General features: G+C 39.2%; 1 long non-coding RNA gene across 1 annotated transcript; it reads right to left on the bottom strand.

Moving 5' to 3' along the window:
• Nucleotides 1-1,172: 1,172 nt before the first annotated feature.
• Nucleotides 1,173-7,589, bottom strand: LOC146543888 (uncharacterized). The gene is made up of 2 exons (XR_014884802.1): nt 1,553-7,589; nt 1,173-1,261 (listed from the first exon to the last, which is right to left on the bottom strand). It is a non-coding gene; the product is annotated as an uncharacterized LOC146543888 (long non-coding RNA).
• Nucleotides 7,590-8,108: the final 519 nt, after the last annotated feature.

Raw genomic sequence — 8,108 nt, forward strand, 5'->3', positions numbered from 1 at the left:
TACACATTCATTCCTTAAAGTGAGAATATAAATTTCCCAATCTAATAGCTATTTGGCTGAGCTAATATTGAAACGGTTAATAGCATTTAAACAAAAAATGTTCAAGTTTCTTTAAAAGTAGTACTCTGATCATAAGATTTAAATTACCGTATTCATTAGAGAAAACCTGTGTTAGGAGTGAAACTCTAACATTGTAGTGAACCAAATTGACACATAGAAATATATTTGCCTTAATAAAAAGATAGACGCTAATGCGAGATTTATTGGTGCAGGGCTATTGTATTTTTCCCAAGGGCTTGCTGTCATTTAACTTTCTACCTTTTCCTATTAAAAAGACAATCAATATCTTGACAGAACAAATTAAACCTTTGTTTCAAAACACAACGGACGCGGGCAGAACGGCCACGCGTCTTCATTTTCACTCTAAATATAAATGAAAACACAAATGTTTATTCTCAGGCCTGCAGACCAAAGCATCTAATTGATCCCACTTGGGAGACAGGGGCTGAATAAAGGGCCATTATGTTGTGATGAGATACGCAATTGCCTTGAACTTGCCAGGAGTTCAGGTGCGGGGATATCTGTAGCCAAGCGCTCGCAGGAATGCCGCTGTCTGCGCTGCCGCTCAAGCATCTGCCTCGTGTAGCCCTTGTAGGCACCGGCTCCATTTCACCGGAATAACTTCGCTATTCATGAACAATGAGGTTCAAATTGTACTTTTCCTTAACACAACATTAACTCTCAAAGAGCTGGAAATTCAGTATTCTGTTCCCTGAGCTTAGATTCCAAATCAGTCACTGAGAACATTATATGAGCAGTAATCCCATTAAATATATCGTCTTGCAAATATCTAAATCCAGTTAATTAACTTGTATTGCAAAAGAACTCCAAGATATAGTTTTCAGCGAGCAAACTTACATTTTAGTTTTCTAATTATGTCAGGAGGAAGTTTAATATCTCCTTTTTATATAAAATTTAAAGTCAAATTACCTAAAAAATCTACAAGCATCAGCAGAACAGGTGTTCTACACATACAGAATTAAAAAAAAACAACTATAAAAAGAGTTATTTATTAAGCTCTTATCTTGCAGCGAGATTACACACAATAGAGGCCCCCTAAATGTGGAAAAAGAGGAACATTATCTGAAGAAAGTCGTAGGCAATGTTCCACTTACTGACTAAACAGGAACAGACGAGTGGACAGATAATAAGTGCTGTCATTTTGTAGCCCAGGAAGAAGGCAGTATCACAGATTCTCCACCTGGAAATAAGTTTAGGTGAACAGTGGTGAGAAGGAGGGACAAACGGGGAAGTTGAAAAAATACCACACAAATTACTTTGCAGCCCAAAACAATACGACAAAAAATGGATTAAAAAGAGATTTTCACTGAGATATTTACCCATTATTATATGTGATGTTAACTGAAGCATTTTTCCACCAAAGATCTATCTAAACTGCTAAGTTATGTTTTCAGGTTATTTCACGTCACAAACGTATGAAAACCAAAGCCAACCAAAGACCTCCTCAGGGCTCTTATCCCAAAGTACTCACCTGGGATTTCCTCTCCATGTCGGGAGGTGGGTGTGCACCAGGACAGCTCTTTCATGCTTGAATTCCCTCAGTGGGCAGTGAAGGGGAGGAGCAGAGCAAAGCCCACACACGTCTTCTGTGTGCATTATGGAGCAGAGATCGTGTAGGGATACGCAAGTGTAAAATGGCCAGGGCTTCACGTAACCATTTGCTTTTCTTTCAAAAGGAATAAATAGTAGTTGGTTAGGTAAAATATTTAAAAATTCTTGAAGATTGACACCACTCCAAGAAAAAAGCTGATTCTAAAAGGCTTTCACAAAACACTATTTGGTACTACACAAAAACGTGCACGTAACATGGCCTGAGCACTTTGTCTTCCAGAACATGATAAAGGTGCACACTGAATAACAAAGCTCAGCTGAAAACTGATTTGGTGCAGTGGAAGACAGGGACTCAGCCCATGTAGCTGATTCAGAAAGATGAACAGTCCCACTTTTAGGGTTGAAATGGAAGTGCACCTACCCTCATGCGAGACGCCCCAGGAGCAGGATTGGTGAGGTGAAGCACAGGTCATCTTGGGTCTGCAGGCTGATTTCTGAATAATGACAAATCTACATACTTACATTGCTAATGGGAAGTCACAGGTGGAGAATGTTTCTCATGTCATGTGAGAAGTTCTTTTTTTTTTTTTTTTGCATGTGTCAGACAACCTTGTAACATCACTTAAATGAGCACAGTTCTACAAACTGTGCTTTTGGGCAGAATTCCTACCTAGGAACAACCAGTTAGGCTGCTAGTTTTCAAAGCGTCAATAAAGCCAAAGATTAAAAAATGGAATGTAAGGAATAAACCCTGCTGTTTTTAGAATAATGACCACTACAGACAACACATTTGTCTATTAAATTACACAAGTGTATTTTAGAAACAAATCAGCCACAGTATGTGGTTTGGTGTTTTATTAATTGAATTCTGCCCATATTAGCAAGTGCTACTAGTTTTTTTTTTTCTTCAAATTATGCCAATTATGATTGCTCTTATGAAAATAATGTTTCATGTTTTAGATTGAGTTGTCTGAACATGAAACAAAAGCAGTATGGAGGAAAACTGAAAAGAATTTTGAATTATTTCCCTCCAGTTTAATCAGTCCTTCAGGTCACAGTCCACTTGCCAATTACCCAAATGGTACTCAGTCTCAAAGAGCTAATAACTATTTAGTCATCAAAGAGGAGCTTCTGGAATTCACAAAATCTTCAAGCCACATCCCCACTTTGCATCATACAGATTGTGCTGCGGCAGTGGCATTGTTCAGTGTCACAACTTGCTGGGTTTCACAAAAAAAGCCACTCCTTCAGAACACTGGGATATATTAATAATGTTATTGCTGCCTCCTCCTCCTTTAAAATTTCTCTCATGCCCTTTTTGTCCTTTTGCTTTGAACATATTTGGTTGTTGTTCTATCTGTTACTCTGATCTACCTGCCCTGTGCAATTTCGTCCAATGGAAAACTCATCATTCACAGTCTGCCTCAAGTATAATGCATTGCTCAAAATCCCCTTCCTTTAGGTATCTCTGGCAGTAGGCTTCTCATGTGGGATCTTCTATGCACGCCTAAGCTTGGAGTAGCCCCTGCCTGGGAACACCCTACTGGGTTGGGATCCTGGGGGGGGGTTGTGCTCATTTAACATTCTGTAAATCTGAATCTGTGGAACTCTCAAGGTTCAATTCCTCTGCTTCTGAAACACTGAAGATGATGTCATTTTGTTCCAGAGTGGCAGAATTGGGTTGTGGTTTAACTGTCTGGCTCCTAAAGAGCAAACCAGGAGCTAGACTCAGTTCAGAGCAACACAAACACAGTGACAGCACCGCACAAAACCAGGAAATGTTGTTCCTTTCCAGGTCAGTTACATACAAGATCAACTTGGACCTGCAAGACAAATTCTAGAAGCATTGTAGCACTAAGTAGTTTTATCATAGAATTTAATAGCATATTAATTTGGTGGCATCTGCATGCATGATTGTTCTCTTGGAACCATTCTAGAGCCAAGATTTGAATGTATAAATCCAGGCTGCCTAAACAAAGAGAAAAACCTAGAGGATATATTACAGCATCATCAGCAGTTTGAAAATTACACAAAAATAGAAGAATTTTTCACTTCATAGATTGAACAGCTGCTTAAGGAGTTGAATGCGACTTTGAGCAATATTGTGTGCAGGCCTGTTTGTTATCTGCTTTTGGCTATTCTTCAAAGGTTTTGGCAACAACTTTGTGCCAGAAACTTCGCCTCCTGTTTTCCAGTCAGACAAAAATTAGATCAACAACAAAGTACGTTATCTCTCCCTTTTTGGTGTCTTGAGAAACGCACATCATCAGTTCTCCATTTGTGACCTCTGGCGAGAATGCAGAAGGACCAGGTGAATTACTTTTCAGTATTCTTTACTACCGCTAAATTTTCCAGAACTCTCAAAAAAAATACTGTGACTTAACTTTAAAACAAAACAAATTGTGTTCTTTCAGCTCGCCTGGATATTCAACTCTACTTCCAATGAAAGGGTTAATGCCTACATTTTACCCATTTTGGATCAAGATGCTGAAAAACTTCACGTGCCATGGGAACCTGCAGTAGTGCCCTAATGATGTTATAATTAGAAGTATCATCACGGTAATGATTCCTCTCATCTGGCAAAAGTCTTTTACAGAAAACATCTTACTTATTTTCACCTGCCCGTGCTCTTACCTCTGCAATGCTCCACTTATGGGTCAATATCAAAAGTTAATACTGGGTATTTGACAAGGCCTCAGCCTTTGTGCTCATCAAACTAATTAAAGAGAAACACACCCGAAGCCTAGTGAATTATTTTACTTTTTAAAAATGATGCCCATTCATCTTGTTTAAAGATTTACCTGGCTCAGTGGGTCTGATTATTGAAAAGGACAAAGGGACTCTTGTCAGTGCAACCTACAGTCACTTGGTTCAGGGTCAGCAGGTTGAGCGAGAGGCCTCCATGACTATATTTAGTCTCTCTCTACTTTAAAAATTCAAGGGATTGAAACATTACTGATTTTTATCAGTATGCTGTACTTAGGAAGAAAAGACAAGAACTGCCTTGATCTCAGAACTTCATTCAAGTCTTTTTGGTTTGTTTAAGTTACATAGCACAGAGCAGATCCCCCATGGTGGTTCTGGACATAAATAGGCAGAAATTTATGTTAATGCCAAAGCTGACTGAATATTTTGGAAGTGGGTCTGTACTTCAAGTAAGCTTAAAATATAGATTCCTGTAAATTTCTACTGGGAAAAAATGTATTAAGCCTTACAGTAAAATATACTTTTACATAAACTCCAAAGAAAAAAAAAAAGAGGGCGTGGAAATATAGTGCATATTAAATACCTATGAGCTTATAAAATCATCATGAATATCCTGATTCTGCAAACATTTTTGCATATAAGTGTAAGCATCACAATTGCTCTCATTATGCCTTAGGTGGACTTAGCTTTCTATGTTTCAATTTTGCCATAAATACAAAACATTAAAAAAAATAAAAAAAATCACAGATGTGCAATTCCAGAAGGAGCAACCAACCAGATTATTACTTAAAGCCAGGGCAGTCGATGATTCTCCTTTGCTCCAACAAGACAATGCGACTGCCACCAGACTCACTGGCCTCAGATTGCTTCTCTGTGCCTCTACCTGCCTGCAAGACACTGAGAGCTGTTGCCTCCTTGTGACACAGGCAGCGAGCAGGAAAGCACCAAGAGTGGATTATAATCTGCCCTCTAGTGAGTAATACAGTTAACATTTGGCAGCGTCATTATTTGTGCAATATATAATTAAATATGCATTATATAACTATTTCATTTTGCAATGCTGATATTGCTTGTGCTTTACAACTTTGTAAGTGGCTCTATTGTATAATCAGTAGACTGAGCAGCAGGGACAGATATGTGTTACAGTACCTTGATTTTCAGACAGCTCTCAAGGTCCTTTATCCATAGCTCATTGCATCATGGCAGAATCTCTCAACAGCTTACCACGTCAGTACTCCAGTGTCCTGTGACAATCTCTGCTGAAGGAGTTGGAAAAAGCTTTCATAGCTGCCCAAACACAAGTCCTCCTCTAGGGAAATCAACACAACCCTGTTTCTATCCTGCTAATTCAGCTGGGCAAAAAAAGGAAGGATGGCCCTGCATTGACAGCCTTGGTCCTGCGTTTTGCCTATGATGTGCTCTCTTCCTATAGCAAAAAGGGAGGAGTTGTGCAAGGACTGGCCAAGTCAGCTGCTGTATGGGGCATGCTCTGGCATTGTGTTTCATCCACCATCATCAGCATGGGCTTCAGCTCCTCCCATAGGGCTGTGGGAACCTCCATCATCCAACAGTCGCTTCATTCCAGAAAAGTCAAGCTTCGTTGTCTTCGTTACTTTATTTATCTATCCTATCACTTAGAAAATGCATTTTGATAGAGATAGGTATGGCACAATCTGTTCTTACACAAGTATTTCCACCAAAGAAAGAGTTCTAGGATTCAGCTCTCTCTATTTAAAATGCAAGATTCAAAGAAGCTTTTATTGCCACACTTTCACTTCTCAATAAGTATGCCTTAATTGTTTTACTAGTCCGCATTATAATTTGTCATATATTCAAGGGATTAGGACAGAGAAAAATCCATCTTCCTTTTGCTGAGTAAGTCAAGAACTTTTATTTTTAATGCTGCTTTTTCAATGCAGCTGTGCAGTAGCATTCTCCACAGATTTGTAAATAGGTAAATACTACCAGGGGATGTGTGAAAGGAAAGAATAAGATTAAAGAGCGATAAGATCACTGGGGCGAAGAAAAGTGCCATAGCAAGCTCCACACAGCAAGTTAGACAGCAAATATAGTCAGGTAAGGAAAAAAGAGATCAGGCACCAAACACAATTTTTATTGTGTTAAATTTGAAACACCACATCTCTTTGCTCCCATGAGAAAAGTTTATATGATCTCTAAGTTCTTTCACATTGTACTTCTGTAAGATCCATTTGCAGACGTGCTCCCTACGGTTCACGAGGCCTGAAACTGAGGCAAATTCTTCCAGCATGCCATCAGTCACAGTGCACTCACCCACTGACGGTCTGAATGCTTCCTGCAGCAGCTTCGGAGATGACGACTGATATTTGCAACCCCTGTGAGAAGCCTTGTTTACAAATGAGAAATTCTGATGCCTGATATTCCAGGCAGCACTAAGTGTTAGATCTTCTTTCTCGACATCATTACTCATTTGCAGGTGTTAGGTATTTCATTATTTAAAAGCAGGGAGAAAAAGCAGACAATAAGCATTCATAAAACGTTAGATGTTCTCCAAAGGGCTGTTTGAGTTAATACAGCCCATAAAGCTCTCACTTTTACTGGGCTTGAAAATGATAGTTATTCAAAGGAAATTATGTCACTACTTAAAATATTTTACCAGAAGAAACTGCTTAGCACCAAAATCTTCAACCACTAAGAAAGAAACTGTAGTTTCCACTACATTACAGCCTTCTGACAGAAAAAATAATCTCCCCATCCTGGGTCAAGAATTTGAATGCTATTTCTGGCTGGGACCTGACCGCAGTGGTACACCCTGCTTGGCGACTACCCATGCTGTTAACTCTCCAAAATCTGGTCTGATTCACCTGAACATGCATTGACATAGGGTCAATGCCATTTAAATTGTTCCTGCTCCTGCTAAGGTGAGGATACAAGAAAAGAATCATAATAGCTAGGTTTGGTTGTAAAATGGGTTCCAGCTCCTGCTAGACTGTTGGGTCTGTGACAAACGTTTGCATAGCACATTTGTTTGAAGTCTGCAGATCAAAGTCAGTGCACAAAGCATGCTGTTGCTTATACCTTCGTGAAGCTCCCAAGACACTGAAGACGGCCTAACAGCCAATGCAAGAGGAAGAGTAACTCTGAGACATCTGAAAACAGTGGATGTACTCTAGGATTTTGCAGTGACATAAATGCAACATATTTTATCTGTATAGTTTTACAGTACTTGCAAGCGCTGTTCATCTCCAGGTGAAAGATCCTTGCTATTTGTATACATATATTTAAAAATAAGATGAACAAATTAAAAGAACCAAAGTATCCCATTGCTGTCTATGTTTCTAACCTTCCAGAATGGGGTCAGAAGTAAACCATGACGCATAGCATATTAGCTAATTAAAAAAGGGTGACAAATATCATTTGCACTCTGTAGTTTGTTTTTTTTTTCTAGGGGAACGAATGGGGACAATCCAACGACTTTCTTTATCTTCTATTATAAAATGCTTCTGAACTAGCAAATAAATTCTACAGCAGAGAATATTTTTGGCATGTCTGTTCAAGTATGCAGTCACAATTGCTGGTGACCAACTGGTAGTGATACAGCTGCCAGTTTGCCTTTGTGACTTTCACTGGATCCATCAATGCGGCCATTCTGGAGGTCCCAGATGTTTGGTCTAACAGCTCACAAGCCTTGCGTGTCGCAAGCCCTCACCCTCAGAAAGTCTGCGCTTGTTCCTGTAAAAGTAGGTATTTCTTTCAATAACATTCACTTGTCATTAGAAAAATATCCTAAT

This window comes from Meleagris gallopavo, chromosome 8 (assembly GCF_905368555.1).
Source record: "Meleagris gallopavo chromosome 8, MGAL_WU_HG_1.1, whole genome shotgun sequence".
In the NCBI taxonomy this organism is placed as follows: Eukaryota; Metazoa; Chordata; class Aves; order Galliformes; family Phasianidae; genus Meleagris; species Meleagris gallopavo.